Raw genomic sequence first — 19980 nt, forward strand, 5'->3', positions numbered from 1 at the left:
TTTTTTTATGTTCAATAATGGGTTTACTGTTTCCTTCCATAGGTATCCTATGCATGCAAATGGAAGGATGAATCCCTTTCAGGTCTTCTATTTTATATCCTATTCTCTTACTATGTGTCCTAAGCACCCTTAGCAATTTTTTCTCTTTAATTTTAGATAGACTGGCATTGATAATAATAGGATATTCAGAATTTGAGGCCAGGAATGCATACCTTAGCATAGAGGGAAGAGGTTTGAGTTTTACTTGTTCAGTTTTTTTCTCCGATTTGCTTTTGGTTTGTTCTCCTTCAACTTCTCTACCTTGAAAGCTTGAGCCAAGGGTAAGAGTGGATGAGCTACTAAATATTGTGCACAGGCTACTATTTCTGTGTTCTTATTATTGTGGTTGTGCACAATGCATACTTCAAGGATCTTCAGGATGGGCCTTATGAAATTCCTCCTCAACTTGCTTATCAACTATGTCAACCCTAAGGCATTCATTAGGATTGAATTTGTGTTACATCATGTCAAACAAGTTGAATTCCACTTTTTCATCGCCTACTTTGAGAGTCAGCCACCCATTTTTAACGTCTATGATTGCTCTAGCGATTACCAAGAAAGGTCTTCCCAAGATTATAGGAATTTGAATATCCTCTTCTATCTCAAGGATAATAAAATCTACTAGAATGAAGAATTTGCCCATCTTGATAGGAATGTTCTCAAGTATTCCCACAGGATATTTAACAGACTGGTCAGCCAATTGCAATGAAATTATTGTGGGTTTCGGTTCTCTAACTTCTAGCTTTTGGCATATTGTTAAAGGTATTAAACTCACACTTGCCCTAAGATCGCAGAGAGCCTTGTCTATTTTCTTGTCGCCAATGAGACAAGGTATGGAGAAGCTTCTTGGATCTTTCAGCTTTGGAGGCAGTTTGTTTTGTAGTATGGCACTGCATTCCTCTGTTAGAGCAATAGTCTTCCAACTTTCTTTTCTTTGACAGAATTTCCTTAAGGAATTTGGTGTAGGATGGCATCTAAGAGTGCTTCAGTGAAGGGAATGTTGATATAAAGTTTCTGTAAAACTTCTAAAAACTTTCCAAACTGCTTGTCCAATTTGGCTTTCTGGAATCTCTAAGGAAAAGGTAGGGGAGGCTGATATGGTTTTGGTAGCTTCTTTTTCTTCCTTGTTTCCTCCTCCTGATCCTTCTTGGCTTCTTCCTCTTTCTTCTCTGCTTGGCTTTCAGATTTTTCAGAAGTTTCCTCTGTTGGTTATTCTAAAATTCTTTCACTTCTCAATGTAACTGCCTTACAATTCTCCTTTAGGTTCATCTCTGGTTAACTAGGTAGTTTACCAGCAGCCTTGCTTGAAGAGGTTACTTGCTGAGCAATTTGATTTTCAAGAATCTTTTTATGGGTGGCAAGTTGGTCCATTTTAGAAGCTAGCTATTTGATCATTTCATTTTACTATTGCTGGGCTGCTAAGAAGCTTTCCATCATGGATTGCATAGTTGACCTTGATTCAAGCTGTTGGTTCTGAGGCAGTGGCGGTGGCTGTGTAGGGTTTTGTCCCTTGTTATGAAATCCAGGGCGTACTAGTGGTCTGTACCCTTGCTGTTTGTTTATTGGTTGATTCTGAGAATTTGACCATGAGAAATTTGGGTGGTTCCTCCATCCAGGGTTGTATGTATTTGAATATGGGTTGTGGGGCTATCTCTAGTTGAAGTTCCCTCCATTATTCACATAGTTTATCTATTCTGTGGGAGTTCATTAAAGTTGTTATACTCTGAACCCGTGCATCCTCCTTCATAGCTGTCATCATGTTGATTATTCATCCCTATAGCATTGGCCTGCATTTTATCAAGCCTCTTTGTGAGCTGGTCAAATTGAGCATTTATCATGCTTAGGGCATCCACTTCTAGGATTCCTATTATTCTCCTTATATTTCCCCTTTTATTTGACCACTCGTAGTTGTGATATGTAACCCTCTCTAGAAGTTCAAGTGCTTGATCCACTGTTTTCTCCATTAGGTCACCTTCTGCTACTGAATCTACTGTGCTCCTTATAGAGGGTAGTAGCCCATTATAGAAATTCTGAACCAGGAGCCAATCTTTTATGCCATGGTGTGGGCATTCTCTCTGTAGGTCCTTATATCTCTCCCATGCATCATAGAGTGATTCACCTTCCCTTTGCCAAAAGGTGTTGAGTTTAACTCTCAACTTTGCAGTCTTTATAAGTGGGAAGTATCTTGCTAAAAAAGCTTGTGAGATGTCTTCCCAAGTAGTGAATGTTCCAACTGGTTGAGAAAGTAACCACTTCCTTGCTCTATCTTAAAGGGAAAATAGAAATGCTCTGAGTCTTATGGCTTGATCAGAAACCCCATTCATCTTGAATGTGTCACAAAGAGCAAGAAAGCACTGGAAGTGGTAGTGCGGATCCTCTGTTGGTGAACCCCCAAACTGGGTCTGTTGGATCATCTGGAGCCATGCCAGTTTTAGTTCAAAATTATTGGCATCTACTATGGGTCTTGTAACACTAGGTTGGAATCCTTATATGGAGGAAGCTCTGTAGTCCTTTAAGAGTCTTGACCTGTTGTTGTACATTGTTGGCCATATTTGGAATTTCTGGATTTCTTTGATCTTGTCCTTCACGTTTTCTCTCCCTCCTGATAGTTCTTCGAGTTCTGTCTATCTTTGGGTCCAAATCAAAGACTTCTTCGTCTGGTCATGTTCTGGTCATGCACCAAACCAGTCACCTGAGAAATAATAAGAGAATAAAACAATGAGGGAGGTGGCTAGCTAGCTAATGAGAACTCATCCATACTCACCTCAGACTGACAAGTCAAAGAGGGAGGAATATAGTCATACTCACCTCATAAATGGAGGAGGAACATAGTAAGGGACTGCCATGCCTAGTGTGAATCAAAACAATTTCAAATCACAATATTTAAATATTTCATAGAAATCACATTTTAACTCAAAATTTCCATTTGTAAAGTAGGCAACACAATAATTTCCAAATAAAATTCCCAAAGCCAAAACAATCAAAAATTATTCATAACTCATTTCTCCAAATAAATTTTCTAGTAAAAGCAGTGAATATAAAAAATATTATGCACAGACCTCGAATGAGTCGCCTCTTGACCTTGACTCAATGTTCCTTATGCTCTTCAATATCCTTTTCAACTAAAACACATAATTTAAAGTGTTTCAATACTCAGTTAAATTGTTTCTAATCATAACGTTCCATAATTAAATTTTATTGATACTACTCCTTTCATTAGTCAACCTATAATGTTGACCCTTGAAGCACTCTAGGTGAATTAGGTTAATGTTACCAATACGTCACATTTTGCTTTATATGCTACCAATATAGTGCAATTTACCATTTTTACAAGTTGGCATTCATTGCCAAATTATTTCAAGCATCATTGTATGTAAATGTCAAGTTCTCAATTTTTGTATGCTAGATTGGTCTAGCTTAAAGTCCTATTTCTCTTGCTTTTTAGCTTCTGGTCAAAGAAGAAAAATTATAGTTCTATGTCTTATTGCACTTGGGGCAAAATTTCAGATCATTCTAAGTTGTATAGACCAAGATATGGTCAATTTACTAAAGCTAGACAGATTGCATCTTTAGTGCAAAATTTGGTCAATTTTAGGTCGCTTTTAGTTCTGGCAGTTTTAGTACCCGAACTTGTGCAAGCTATTTGAATTGCTTATAGTCATTCTGGTTTTGGTGTCTTCATAATAGTTTTAGTTCTATGTCTAATCTATTTATGGAAAAAATTTCAGGTCATTTGGACCTGTTTTGAGTGAGTTATGGCTAAAACACTAACTGTTGCCCAAATGATCAATTTTCGGGCTTTTAAGTCACTAATCCGGATTTGGTTATTTTTATGGTCAATTTCTAGGCAGAATTTTGGCAATATTTCTACATGAAAGTTGGCCTATTTGGTGTCTAATTTCACCTCCCATTGGCTTTATACCAATTAGGTTCACAGTTTTTTCACTTATGACCTAATTTAGGTGCTGCCAACATACACAACCTGCATTTGAACATCACACTTTTAATTTTGACAATCCTCCTCCTCCTAATACTTCAACATTTAATCATGGCACTTCTATATATATTATACACAATTCTAGCAAGCATTTTGGGCAAAACACTCAAGTGCTCAATGCACACAATACACCATTAATGTTTAACATTTACTTCAACCCAAATTCAATGTACAACAACAAATATATCACACATACACTTCCATGGGAATTACACAAACTGCCCACCATTCAACACCATCATATTTCATTGATAAATTTCATAAACTCACACACAAATTCATGATATTTAAAGCTGCCCAACATGGCAGTTTACTAAAGCTTCAAGTCCACTTTTAAACCCTTAATTCAAGCACTAATATACATATACTTGGATATTAACTTACTACAACTTCTATTTGAGTTAATCAACCTTAATTCCCATCCATTAAATATAAGAATAAGTCACTAACCATGCATTTTCATGGCTGCCAAAACTAAGGTTCACCAATACTCAATTATTTCCTCAATTTTTCTTAGCAATTCAACTTACCCAAAACTCAACACAAGGATTAGTGAAGGAAAATGGAAAGATTAAGCACTAACCTTTATTTGGAATTTACTAAACCTCACCAAAACTTCTTCTTTTTGCTGCCTATGTGTTGCCCATGATGTGTAGACTAACTTTAATGAAGAACTCTTGAAGAAACTAGGGTTTGATCATAGAGGATTGGAGCTTCATGCATGAATGGCCATGGAGTTTTATGGGAGAGCATTTTCGGCCATGGATGAAGAATTGAAGGAAATGAAATGAGTTAGTGGAGAAATCTGTCCACTTTAGCCCTTTTATACCCCATTATCTTTTGGTTAATTAATATATATTATTCTCCACTAACCTTAGGTTAATTAGTTTAATAATCCACTTTTAATTATTCCAAATTATACCACTCATTTTTCCTTAATTGCATTTCCTGTATAATTTCATTTTTCATGAAATTTTAAAAATTTAACACTACATATTTTTAATGGACATTTAGGTCAAAAGTCAACTCGAGGTGTTAAATGAACAAAATGCCCCTCTTCAGGTTGTATTTTGGATTTTTTGGTACTACCTATTTACTCCTTGTACCGCCGATTTTCTTAAATTTTTGTTTTTATTTATATTGACTTACTAAATTTTCTTTGACATTTTCAATGTGAATTATAACTCTGTAAACCTTTAATTTGGTCTCGAAAATATTTCCCGAGGTCCCCCGTGGTCCAGGGCTAGTCAACGGTCGTCGCCGTAACTTCCCGGTGGGGTCACCCAACGCTACGGGTTTGACTCGTTTAACTTAGTTTCATTTTCCCTCTTTTATTTTTCTTTAATTTTTCTTCTATTTTCTTTTTATTTATTTCATCATTTTATGCATATTTACTATCACCGAAGTGTAGTTCTAGGCATCCTAGTTGTCCGGATAGACACTAGTCACCGGAATAGTAGAACGCACTACCGAACAAAAGGGTGTTACAATTCTCCCCCCCTAAAATAAATTTCATCTTGAAATTTTACCTGGCATCAGTCTCTGAACAGCTGTGGGTGCTGTCTCCTCATGTCCTCTTCACGTTCCCAAATAGCTTCCTGGTCTGAATAATGGTCCATAACATCTTAACCAAATGTATACATTTATTTCTCAGCTGCTTCACCTCATGTACTAAGATCTTTCTGAGTTTCCCCATCATACATTGAATTTAAATTCATTTCACCTTTTTAAAGGTAAGCAATTTTATGTACTAATAAATCCACTCCTTCTAGGATCTAGTGTGATCCTATGGAGTGAGAATTTAGTTTTTCTCCTTTCTATATGATCATATAATCTTCTTTCCTTTGAATTTGTGTAAGACTTTTAATAATCTAATATAACATTTACTTGTTTATATAGCACTAATCTTTTCTTAATATCGCTCTAATATTTCGATTCATGTTCCCTTCTTGAATGACCATTGAGGTCATGTTAAAATTATTTATCTAATTATTGGTCCTCTGACCATTCTAGTCAACAATCTTACTCACGTTCATAACATTTCTTTGTTATAGATGAACCAACTGTTCAAATTTTTACTTCCACAACTCTTTTTATCGATTAATATTCTATAACTTACTTCCTTTTGTACTAAACTATAACCTTTCGATATTCTAACTTTTGAGTTTTAAATCCCTAAGTAGGATTTTCAAACTCATTTCCAATAATAAAATTCTGTCCTGACATAACTATACCAAAACAGATGTCATTGGCAACTATTCTCATCTTGGTGTACTATCGAGTAGTACATAGCTCTACACAATAATCTCAAGTCAGTACTGTAATCTGCAGCTTATAGTATAAATATCAAGAACATTGCATAGTTAATACGATACATGCCAATAGATCAAACTTTCCTATATTTTATCCTTCTCAAATTCACTAATATCTGAAACTTATTCTGATTATAATATCCATTGACAATTACTAACTATAACATCTTTGCCCTCATCTAGAGTAATTCCATTACTGTAACTTACTTTTAGGTAACCGAAATTTTTTTTTTATATGAGGGACAGTAGGAAGGCAAACAATGCTGCCACTAACATAAAAGTATGTAGACTTCGGGTAAAATAATACATATATATGTTAAAAATTAAAAAAAGTACCAGTAAAAATCTCAGAAGTTTCAGCCTCTTCCCTCTGCTGTATAGTGTATATTCTAGCTGAAGCATCACTCTGTTCTGGCTGATTCACAGTACTCTGACTTCTAAGTGTACTACCCCTACCCCTACCTCTACCTCTGCCTCTACTAACTGATGGTGAACTTTTTGGGGTAGAAACTTGGTTGATCCCTCTGGTGTAGTAAATGATCCAGAATGGCGTGGATTTATACAATCCTTAGCAAAATGACCAATCTCCCCACAATTAAAACATGCTTCTATGGCTCTATAACATACCCCACTATGTGGTTTACCACAACTTCCACAAAGTCGATCTGACAGTGCATTTCTGGGTTTCTGTTGAGTTTGCTGATTGGATCGGGGTAGTTTCTGTCCAGAAAATCTATCTCTACCTAATTCACATGAGCTAGATCCTCCAAAGTGCTTTCTTTTTCCTGACCCACTATCAGGAACTTGATCAGTAGTCTTTCTAATTTTCTCTTTTTCTTCCGTACCCTTTTTAATTGTTTCTTCATTCTCAATTCTTTCTAGTTCCAGGGCTTGCGATATTAACTATGAGAAATTTTGGTGTCGGAACCCCACAACTTGCATTCTTAGAATAGGCCTTAACCTAGTCTCAAAATGTTTACATCTGTCTCTAGGAGTGGTAAGCAGGCTTCCTGCATAATGACTTAATCGAGAGAAGTTTCTCTCATATTCTGCCACTATTTTGTCCCCTTGCTTCAGACTTAAGAACTCTTATAGCTTTTAGTCCACATAGGCATCTGGGACATATTTTTGTCTGAATTCTCTTAGAAAGTCGTCCCATGTCAGCACTGGAAGTTCCACCAAACTATGGAGAATGGTTTTTCACCAGTCATATGCATCCCCCTGTAGAAGTGAGACTGAGTACTCAAACTTCAGCTCATCGGTGCAGTGCAGCTTCCTAAAAACTCTTTCCATCCTTTCCAACCATTGTTCTGCCTCTAACAGATCCACTGTCCCTTTGAACTCAGTAGCCCCATATTTAATCAACTTGTCATACTGCCTAACTGAAGGCTGTAATTGTACTACTGGTGTCTGTAGTGGGGCTTAAGTGGGCATGTTACCAGCAATCGGTTAGAACATCGCACCCATTTGCTGAGCAAATTGAGCAGGGAACTGCGGTATTGAGGGGTTTGGTGCGGCTGATCCACTCACATTGTGAAGGTCTAGGGCTTCCCCTTGTACCTCAGCCTCTATTGATTGATTGACTAAATGGTTCCCTTCTTTCATAGTCAATTAGAAGATAGTACACCTCCTGAACAAATAACACAAGGAGATTTCCTCCTATTAGTGCATATTTATAATGTAATGTACTTTATGTATCAAAAAATAACATTGAGCAGTTGTATTATAAAGAAAAAATATTCAAATTACAGGTCAAAACAGAATTTAAAAACTAGCTCTGATACCACTAAAACATGTTACACCCTACCCCTCTGTAAGGCGTAACATGATCCCGTAGTATACCTAATGAATTACCAAACTTCGCCTACTGATAACTCATTAAATATGCTACAAGGGATTTTAAACCTTTTCTTATTTCTTTTTACAGTGGTGAGCACTTTTGACAGGTGTAATTTTTTTTTTTATCTGAAGTGAACCAATTAACAAATCTGAAGTACCAATAATTTCTATAAAAATTTTGGTAGAGTGTCATCTGTATTTTGAATAAAACAGTTCTTCAAAAACCTGTAAAAAGCACTTCAAATATATTTCTTCAATCCCAAACTCCAATATGGCTCAACACAAATCAATTTCCTCAACATTTGTCAAACTCAGTTAAATATAATTTTTCAGTAATTTCAAAAGCTGAGATGAGAAAAATATATTACAATATTTTTTTTTACAGGCCAAAATAATTTATAACTTTAGTTTACAACTGCTCAAGACCAAGTACAATATATATATACAGAGCACCTACATTACAACAAAAACTACAAAATATGGTATACTCATTATACCAGGCAAAATCTCAAAATGTAGCACAAGCAGCTTACTCTGCTGCTCTATCCGTCTGTCTACCTACGACAGCAATGAGAAAGCTATCGCTGAGTAAAATTTACTCAATGGTGCACAATAACAATTTAAAATGCGGTATATAAAACTTTTATTGACAATTTACAATTCAAATAATTCACAATTTTTCAAAGCTCACATAACACGAATTTGATCAAACAATTTAATAACACAGTATTGCCAATCAATAACACAACTTAGGTCATGACACAAATTTTTCCGAACATGCCGTGTTGTACACCACGACAAGGCATACTCACCCCACTAATCGAAATCAATGAGGGAGGTGGCTAGCTAGCTAATGAGAACTCATCCATACTCACCTCAGACTGACAAGTCAAAAAAGGAGGAATATAGTCATACTCACCCCATAAATGGAGGAGGAACATAGTAAGGGACTGCCATGCCTAGTGTGAATCAAAACAATTTCAAATCACAATATTTAAATATTTCGTACAAATCACAAATCACATTTTAACTCAAAATTTCCATTTGCAAAGTAGGCAACACAATAATTTCCAAATAAAATTCCCAAAGCCAAAACAATCAAAAATTATTCATAACTCATTTCTCCAAATAAATTTTCTGATAAAAGCAGTGAATATAAAAAATATTATGCACAGACCTCGGATGAGTCGCCTCTTAGCCTTGACTCAATGTTCCTTATGCTCTTCAATATCATTTTCAACTGAAACACACAATTTAAAGTGTTTCAGTACTCAGTTAAATTGTTTCTAATCATAAGGTTCCATAATTAAATTTTATTGATACTACTCCTTTCATTAGTCAAACTATAATGTTGACCCTTGATGCACTCTAGGTGAATTAGGTTTAATGTTACCAATATGTCACATTTTGCATTTCAATATGCTACCAATATAGTGTAATTTACTATTTTTACAAATTGGCATTCATTGCCAAATTATTTCAAGCATCATTGTATGTAAATGTCAAGTTCTCAATTTTTGTGTGCTAGATTGGTCTAGCTTAAAGTCCTATTTCTCTTAGTTTTTGGCTTCTTGTCAAAGAAGAAAAATTGTAGCTCTATGTCTTATTGCACTTGGGGCAAAATTTCAGGTCATTCTGAGTTATATAGACCAAGATATGATTAATTTACTAAAGCTGGACAGATTACACCTTTAGTGTAAAATTTGGTCAATTTTAGGTCACTTTTAGTTCTGGCAGTTTTAGTACCCGAAATTGTGCAAGCTATTTGACTTGCTTATGGTCATTTTTGGGTTTTGGTGTCTTCATAAGAGTTGTAGCTCTATGTCTAATCTATTCATGGTGTAAATGTCAGGTCATTTGGACCTGTTTTGAGTGAGTTATGGCCAAAATACTAACTGCTGCTCAAATGGTCAATTTTTAGGCTTTCAAGTCACTAATCCGGATTTCGTCATTTTTAAGGTCAGTTTCTAGGCAGAATTTTGGCAACATTTCTACACGAAAGTTGGCCTATTTGGTGTCTAGTTTCACCCCACATTGGCCTCATACCAATTGGATTCACAATTTTTTACTTATGACCTAATTTAGGTACTGCCAACATACACAACCTGCATTTGAACATCACACTTCCAATTTTGACAATCCTTCTCCTTCCAATACTTCAACATTTAATCATGGCACTTCTATATATATTGTACACAATTCCAGCAAGCATTTTGGGTAGAACACTTAAGTGCTCAATGCACACAATACACCATTAATGTTTAATATTTACTTCAACCCAAATTCAATGTACAACAACACGTATATCACACATACACTTCCATGGCAATTATACAAACTGCCCACCTTTCAACACCATCATATTTCATTGATAAATTTCATAAACTCACACACAAATTCATGATATTTAAGGCTGCCCAACATGGCAGTTTACTAAAGCATCAAAGTCCACTTTTAAACCCTTAATTCAAGAACTAACATACATATACTTGGATATTAACTTACTACAACTTCCATTTGAGTTAATCAACCTTAATTCCCATCCATTAAATATAAGAATAAGTCACTAACCATGCATTTTCATGGCTGCCAAAACTAAGGTTCACCAATACTCAATCATTTTCTCAATTTTTCTTAGCAATTCAACTTACCCAAAGCTCAACACAAGGATTAGTGAAGGAAAATGGAAAGATTAAGCACTGACCTTTATTTGGAGTTTGCTAAACCTCACCAAAACTTCTTCTTTTTGCTGCCTATGTGTTGCCCATGATGTGTAGACTAACTTTAATGAAGAACTCTTGAAGAAACTACGACTTGATCATGGAGGATTGGAGCTTCATGCATGAATGGCCATGGAGTTTTATGGGAGAGCATTTTCGGCCATGGATGAAGAATTGAAGGAAATGAAATGAGTTAGTCGAGAATTTTTTCCACTTTAGCCCTTTTATACCCCATTATCTTTAGGTTAATTAATATATATTATGCTCCACTAACTTTAGGTTAATTAGTTTAATAATACACTTTTAATTATTCCAAATTATACCACTCATTTTTCCTTAATTGCATTTCATGTATAATTTCATTTTTCATGAATTTTTCAAAATTTAATACTACACATTTTTAATGAAAATTTAGGTCAAAAGCCAACTCGAGGTGTTAAATGACCAAAATGCCCCTCTTCAGGTTGTATTTCGGATTTTTCGGTACTACCGATTTACTCCTTGTACTGTCGATTTTTTTAAATTTTTGTTTTTGTTTATATTGACTTACTAAATTTTCTTTGACATTTTCAATGTCAATTACACCTCTGTAGACCTTTAATTTGGTCTCGAAAATATTTCCCAGGGTCCCCCGTGGTCCAGGGCTAGTCAACGGTTCTCGCCTTAACTTTCCGGCGCGGTCACCCATTGTTATGGGTTCGGCTCGTTTAACCTAGTTTCATTTTCTCTCTTTTATTTTTCTTTAATTTTCCTTATATTTTCTTTTTATTTATTTCATCATTTTATTCATGTTTACTATCACCGAAGTGTAGTTCTAGGCATCCTAACTATCCGAACAAACACTAGTCACCGGAACAGTAGAACGCACTACCGAACATAGGGGTGTTACACGTGTTCTTCTGTTTTTAGAAAATTCTTCAAGCCTGTGCCCAGCAGAGATTTACACGGGTCTCCATAGCTTTCACGGGTCTAATTACACGACCCGTGTACTTTTGCTTCTTCTTTGGCTCTTTGGTTTTCTTTTGGCAGTAGGTTACACGGATGTGTGGCTTTGCTTACATGACCCATGTAATGTGTATCAGTAGCTTTTCTCAATCCTTTGGCCTTTCCAGGTTTCCTTCCACACACCTATGCCCTGGGACTTCACGCAAACACCTAAAATGATGCAGTAAACATGAAATTTAGAGCTTGGCAATGGAATTTACAGAAGTTAATGAAATTAATGGTTATGCATGAGATTACCATTCTAAATGCTATGAAATATTATACAATTGTACTTAAAAATATCTATATATTATAAGTGTATCAACAGCCAGGTGTGGTGACCTAGGATTTTTTTTTTAGCGGAGTTTAGAAAGAAGTACATCAGCTGTATTTACTTGAAAGATAGGAGGAGAGAGTTTATTTCTCTGAGGTAAAGACAGTTAACAGTAGCCGAATATGCAAGGGAATTTATCCGACTGAGTAAGTATGCCAAGGAGATTATTTCCACAGAGGCAGAGAGATGCAGGAGGTTTGAGGAAGGTCTCAATAATAGCATCAGACTTCATATTACAGCATTGCAACATACAAATTTCACCTAGATTGTGGCAGCAACTATGAATGTGGAGAGAGTTCAAGCTAGTGAGCAAAGTAGGAAGGGTGAACAGCAGAAGAGAGGCTTTGGCTATTCTAGCTCCACATTCACAACCAGTAAGAGGCCCAGGGAGCAATCAAGTTAGGCACTGACTCAGAGGCTAGGACAGGGGTCCAGGTCCATATTTAAGAGAGGCCAACCAGCAGTATCAGTGGCTAGCACACCAAGGCCAGCAGTGAGAGGTCCCACCCCAGCAGTATGCACACACTGTGTGAGAAAACATGGGGGAGAATGTTGGGGATTAACTGGAGCTTGTTATAGATGTGGGGCCACTGACCACTTCTAGACAGACTATCCTAGGAGGACTATTCCCCTCGCATAGACAGAGAAGTTGACTCCTACTGCACAGAGGGGTAGGAAGCTCGGAAGATCTGAGGCGACTAGGGGCACTATGAGGCCTACATCTGAGATAGTGGAGAGACTAGATACTCGATTGCCAGCATGTGTATATGCCATTCGAGCCAGAGAGAAGCAGGATGCACCTGATGTCATAATTGGTACATTTTCTCTCTTTAACTATGTGGTGCATGCATTGATAGACCCAGGTTCAACTCATTCTTATATGTACACTGCCATCCCAGTAGAGAGGGGTTTAAAGGTTGAAACCATTGAGTAGGATATCCTAGTTACTAATCCTTTAGGCCATAGTGTATGATGAATAAGGTCTATAGGGGTTGTCCATTGAGGATTCAGGAGTATGAGTTTTTGGCAGACCTTATTGAGCTGTCTTTTCATGAGTTTGATGTGATATTGAGGATGGATTAGCTATCACGTCATCAAGCTATGGTGGATTACCATTTAAAGTGAATTACATTGAGAACTCCTGATAATGAGGATATCACTGTTGTGAGTGAAAGGACAGACTATCTATCTAATGTTACATCAGCCACTACTGCATGGAGGTTGATAAGAAAGGGTTGTAAAGCTTACTGGGCACATGTGATTGATACTAGGAAGGCTAAGCCTGACCTTCATGACATACCCATTGTATGTGATTTTCCAGACATTTTCCTTGAGGAATTGCTTGGTTTACCACCAAAGAGGGAAGTGAATTTCACTTTAGAGGTTATGCCTGGTACAGCACCAGTGTCCTTTGCTCCTTATAGATGGCACCCACAGAATTAAAGGAGTTAAAAATCCAGTTGCATGAGTTACTGGATAAAGGGTCTATAAGCCCTAGTGCGTCACCATGGGGAGCACCAGTATTATTTATAAAGAAGAAGGATGGGACACTTAAACTGTGTGTGGATTACAGACAGTTGAATAAGGTGACTGTGAAGAATAGATATCCTTTACCCAAGATTGATGACTTATTTGATCAGCTGAAGGGAACAGGTGTTTTCTCCAAGATAGACCTTAGATCGGGGTATCATTAGCTGAGGGTAAAGGAGTCTGATGTGCCTAAAACTACATTCAAAACCTGGTATGGACATTATGATTTTTTAGTTATGCCATTTGGGCTAACCAATGCACCAGCAGCATTTATGTACCTAATGAATCGTATCTTCCATCCTTATTTAGATTGGTTCGTGGTGGTCTTTATTGACAATATACTGGTTTATTCTAGAGATCGAGAAGAGCATGAAGAGCATTTAAGGATTATACTATGGACTTTGAGGGAGAAGTAGTTATATGCTAAGTTGTCTAAATGTGAGTTTTAGCTGTATGAGATTTCCTTTCTGCGCCACATTTTGTCAGTTGATGGGATTAGGGTGGATCCCAAAAAGATACAAGCTATTGTAGATTGAAAACAACTGAAGAATACAATAGAAATTAGAAGCTTCTTGGGGTTGGCTAGCTATTATAGGAGATTTGTGAAGGGATTCTCTCTCATAGCATCGCCATTGACTAAATTATTGCATAAGAATGTTAAATTTGAGTGGGATGATAAATGTCAAGCAAGCTTTGAAAAGCTGAAAGTGATGCGTACAGAGGTACCTATCCTTACACAACCATTATCAGGGAGACACTTTGTGATTTATAGTGATGCTTCTCATAATGGATTAGGGTGTGTATTGATGCAGGAAGAGAAGGTAGTTGCTTATGATTCTAGGCAACTTAAGCCATATGAGAAGAACTACCCCACACATGATTTAGAACTAGCAGCAATTGTGTTTGCATTGAAGTTATGGAGGCATTACTTATATGGTGAGAAGTGTTATATATACACAGATCACAAGAGTTTTAAATACTTGCCAACTCAGAAAGAGCTCAATCTGATACAAAGGAGGTGGATAGAGTTCCCAAATGACTATGATTATATTATTGACTACCACACTGTGAAGGCAAATGTGGTAGCAGATGCTCTAAATAGGAAGTCCATCGCAGCTTTAAGATCTTTGAATGCTCATTTGACTTTAGCACAAAATGGAGCTATTATGGCTGAGTTTCAAGTGAAGCCTAGTTCGCTACAGCAAGTGCAAGAAGCCCAGAAATAGGATGAGAAGCTAGCAACCATCATAAGGCAAATTCAAGAAGGGAATGAGAATGAATATGAGGTCAAGGGAGATAGTTATTTATATTATAAAGGAAGAACATGTGTACCTGATGATGAGGGAATTAAGAAGAGCATTCTTAAGGAGACACAAAGCAGTACTTTTGCCATGCATATAGGGAGCACAAAGATGTATCAGGATTTGAAAACTCATTATTACTGACTTGGTATGAAGAAGGATATTGCAGATTATGTGACTAATTGCCCACTATGTCAGCAAGTAAAGGTAAAGCAACAAGTTCCATCAGGATTGCTGCAACCAATATCGATACCAGAGTGGAAATGGGATCACATCTACCTGTTAAGATCGACTACTCATTAGAGAGATTAGCTGAGTTATACATTAATGAGATAGTTCGATTACATAGAGTGCCTCCATCAATCATTTCTGACAGAGATCCAAGGTTTACATCGTGATTCTGAAAGAAGTTGTAGGAAGCTTTAGGCACTCAGTTGCATTTCAGTACTACTTTCCACCCTCAAATGGATGGTCAATTAGAAAGAGTGATCCAAATACTTGAATATTTGCTTAGAAGTTGCATTATTGATTTTAAAGGTAGCTGGGATCAATATCTTTCATTGATGGAATTGCCTACAATAATAGTTATCAATCAAGCATAAAAATGGCACCATATGAGGCTTTGTATGGAAGAAAATGTAGAACCTCTTTGTGTTGGACTGAACTTGGTGAATATAAATTGATAAGACCAGACTTGGTGAGAGAAACTGAGGAGAAAGTAAAAATCATCAAGGGTCGATTGAAAATTGCCTCAGATAGACAGAAGTCTTATGCAGATTTGAAGAGGAAAGATATTGAGCATGAGGTTAGTGATAAAGTCTTCTTGAAGGTGTCATCATGGAAGAAAGTCTTCAAATTTGGGAAGAAGGGCAAGTTGAGCCCTAGGTTTATTGGTGCATACAAGATCATTGAACGTGTGGGTCTAGTAGCCTATAGACTAACATTACCACCAGAGCTAGACAAGATTCACAATGTGTTTCATGTTTCGATGCTAAGGAGACACAGATCTAATCCCTCACATATCTTACCAGTAGAAACCATTGACATATAACCTGATTCGACATATAAAGAGGAACTAGTAATGATTTTAGCATGAGAAATTAAGGAACTGAGGAATAAGAGAATTCCACTTGTGAAAGTGCTTTGGAGGAACCACAAAGAGGAGGAAGTAATGTGGGAAAGTGAAGAGATCATGAGACAAAAACGTCCACAGCTATTTGAACCAGGTAAATTTCGAGGAAAAAATTTATTTTAAGAGAGGAAGAATTGTAACACTCCCACTTTAGGTAGTTTCGTACATTCTAATGGTTCGGTGACTAACGTCTGTCCGAACAGCTAAGATATTTGGAACTACCCTTAAATTTAAGTAAGGAGTCATAACTTAAAATAATAAATATCAAGTAAGGTTGAAGAAAAAAATAAAAGATGTGAAGTATAAATTAGTTAAATGTGCACAAGTCCCGGCGATGGGTAATACCACTGGGAAGTGACTATAGGTCTGGTTGCTACTCCAATTCATATAAGACCTTATAAGATTATTAGTTAAGACTATATTGAGGTATTATTATGAATTAATTAGTCAAAGAAATGAAAACAAATAGGTTCAAATAAGCAGATTAAAAATCAAAGTGACAAACAGAGTTAGGGACTTATAGAGCATTATGGAAAAGATGAACTGAAACCTGGTAAGAGCAAGATTGGTCAATTAGATTTAAAAGTCAAATATTTATCAAAAAATGAGATTAATTAAGTTAATGAAGTTAGATTAATTTAATTAATCATGATTATGAAAATAAACATAATTAAATTAAAGGTCAAACCTAATGATTAGGAATTTCACCGTATTTACAAGTTTGTCATTCATCATATTTACAAGTTTGCTATTAGGGAATTAAAATAATATAAATATTTAATATTAGAAACAAATCATCATCTTCATCTTCTTCACTCTTGGCTGAACCTCTTCTGTCACACCTTACCCTTCCGTAAGATATGACATGATCCCATAATATGCCTAATGAATTACCAAACTCCGTATACCGATAATCATTAAACATACTACAAGGGATTTTAAACGATTCAAATTCATTTTCAAGTAAATTTATTGATGAAAAGTTAAAAAAAATATTGTGAACCTAGTTAAGAAATAAAATCAGCATTTTAAATCTTAAAGAAAATTTTTTTTGTGGAAAACTGGCGTGGTGATGGCTGAAATTTCAACAATCCAAAAATTTAAAAACATATTTAAAACTTGTGCAGTATAGGTAATTCACAATCCATAAAATTCACATTTCATGAAATTCATAATTCATCAAAATTTTGCTCCATTCATACCCAAAGGAACCTATACTTACAATTTTACATTCATTGGATAACCAAAAATAAAATTACATTGTTCTTATACAATTGCTCAAATAATTTTACATACATATAGTCATTAATTTACATTTGAACAAAATATAAAAAGGGGTATACCTAAAATATACCGCGCCAAAAATAACACAGCTACTGTCTTTCTCACTCTACAGACTTTCCTTTTTCTTTACCCGTGACAGCATAAAAATAGCTATTGCTGAGTATGAATCTCAGTGGTGTACAACTTAATAATTTATAAAATCATCATAAAACATGAAATCATTTCACAATAAAATATTTCCTTATTCACATTTCCACGAAACACAAAAATAATATCAAAATTCTCACTAACACATTTCTCAAATCATGAAGAAATAGTCAATGTCACAAATAACATTTAAAAGCAGTTAGTGTTAATAACAATCACACAGTTTAAATAATGATATAAAATTTCACGATCAATATCGTGTTGTACACCATGACAAAGCTATCTCACCCCATAGCCATTACTATTAGGGGATAAATGGGCTAGCTAGCAAATATGAGTACTCATCTGATCTCAAGCTCAACTGGCAAGTCAGAGAGGGAAGTTCACATATTCAATCTCAACCCCATTAACCGTTATTGATGAGGGAATAATCAAAGTTGCCATGCCAACTGTGATTTTAAAACAATTGTAAAAAAATTCCCATTCAAATCCATAAATATTTCAAGTCATTATAAATCAACATATAGGATTGGCAACACATCAATTTCACAATGCACTTTAAATTCACATTCAATTCAATCACCCCCCTTGCTACAATAAAATCATTGGCCAACAGTTGCCTTTTCAACACAATAATATAATCTTTTCAACATTCAAAATGTTCTCAAAACAATGTAAACATTTCTCAAAGATAAAGCAAATTCACATTTGTTTCATTTGCAAAGTTAAAATACAAAAGAAATTTAAGTTGTGCATAAACCTTAACTTAGACTTCTTTCTTGAGCTTAATTCTCCCTTTATTCCAAAGTTATCTTCTCCATTGAAAATAAACAATTTCAAAGTTTTAATACTCATTCTAACTTCCACTCATAGCAAATCAATTAAATTCCTAAGATTGCTACACATTCTAATTATACCCAACTGCAAGGCAGCATTAGAACATAATTTTAAAACTCAATTTCAACCTAGTTTCACTCATAATTTGTCAATGTGATCTTCATGAAAGTTGTTCTTCTATGTCTTAGCTTTAATTACCATTTTGAATCACTCAATTCGGAGGTGTAGGTCACAAGTTATGGTCAAAAAACTAGGCACTGCTCCTAGGTGTCTTACCCTACGATTCTCAGGTTTTCTAGATTTTTACCTGAATTTGTATCTAATATCCGAGCACTTTATATCCAGAATTTGTACTAGGCCTCTAAAGGAAAGTTTTAGGTTTTTGTTTTAAGTTTCCAAATCATTTTAACACCTCAATTGGAGATGTACAAAGAAAGTTATGCTCTATTTACTACCCAGAGATCACAGGGCAAAATTGCTGAGTTGCAGGAAATTCCAGTTTTGATGTTCTGAATTACTCTAACATTTTAATCAATTTACCCTTACATCTGGGTCTAGGTCAACACATGAAAGTTGTAGTTCTATGTCTTATGTGTATTTTGGCTTTAGAATCATCTAATTTGCATTTATGTAGTTTCAGTTATGGTCATTTTTCCCCAACTGCTCAGATGAAAAATTTTTTTCAGGTTTCAGGGCTATTCTAGAATCTAATTAGATTTCTTGACTCATTTTGCCTAGCTAATTTGGATAGGTTCTAGTCATAATTTGGCTTCATGGCCTTCATATAAATTGTTCCCATGTGTCTCAAGATTACACAGGTTCAAGAATTACTCAGTTTGAAGTTTTGTAGAGTGAGTTATGCTTAATTAAGTACATACTGTTCATTTAGTCAGTTTTCCAAATTCCAGGTTTGCATTGCTCAATTCTAGCCCTAATTGAGGTACCTTTCGGCCATCTTCAATTTAAGTGTCCTACATGAAAGTTTTAGTACTTTGTCTTAGGTTTCATCTACCATTAGTTTCACATCAATTGGAATTATGTAGCTCAAGTTATGAGCTAATAACCTTACTAGACTCAAGCTATCCAGATTCAGCATTTATGGCACATCATGAATTTCATTAATTCCTTCACCAACTCATCATTGTGCCTTACTAAATTTACATCAAATAGTCATAATATAACCTTAAGAGCATTAAACAAGCTTTATACCATAAAAATCCTAATTGCTCAAAAGCCCTAATTCCATCTTTCAATTTCCATTAAACTCAAGTGCATATTCTATGTCTACTACTTCTTTTACTTCAAAAATTCAAGTTTTTGACATCAAAACACATAAACCCTAACTCCATAACCCTACACCTAAATTCCCTTCTTCACATCATGCATGATTGCAAGTAATTCCCATAACAATTTCTACACAATCAACTCAAAATCAATGAATTAACAACTAATTAAACTTGAATCTTAACTTACCTCACTTGGCTCAATTCCTATCTTCATAACCTTTCAATTTCCTTTGATTTT

At 35.5% G+C, this 19980-nt stretch overlaps 1 non-coding gene across 1 annotated transcript; it reads left to right on the forward strand.

The window, feature by feature from the left end:
• The first annotated feature begins 2091 nt into the window (after positions 1–2091).
• LOC131174267 (small nucleolar RNA R71) lies at positions 2092–2198 on the forward strand. Its single transcript, XR_009144515.1, has one exon. It is a non-coding gene; the product is annotated as a small nucleolar RNA R71 (small nucleolar RNA).
• The last annotated feature ends 17782 nt before the right edge of the window (positions 2199–19980 follow it).

This window comes from Hevea brasiliensis, chromosome 15, assembly GCF_030052815.1.
Source record: "Hevea brasiliensis isolate MT/VB/25A 57/8 chromosome 15, ASM3005281v1, whole genome shotgun sequence".
NCBI lineage: Eukaryota > Viridiplantae > Streptophyta > Magnoliopsida > Malpighiales > Euphorbiaceae > Hevea > Hevea brasiliensis.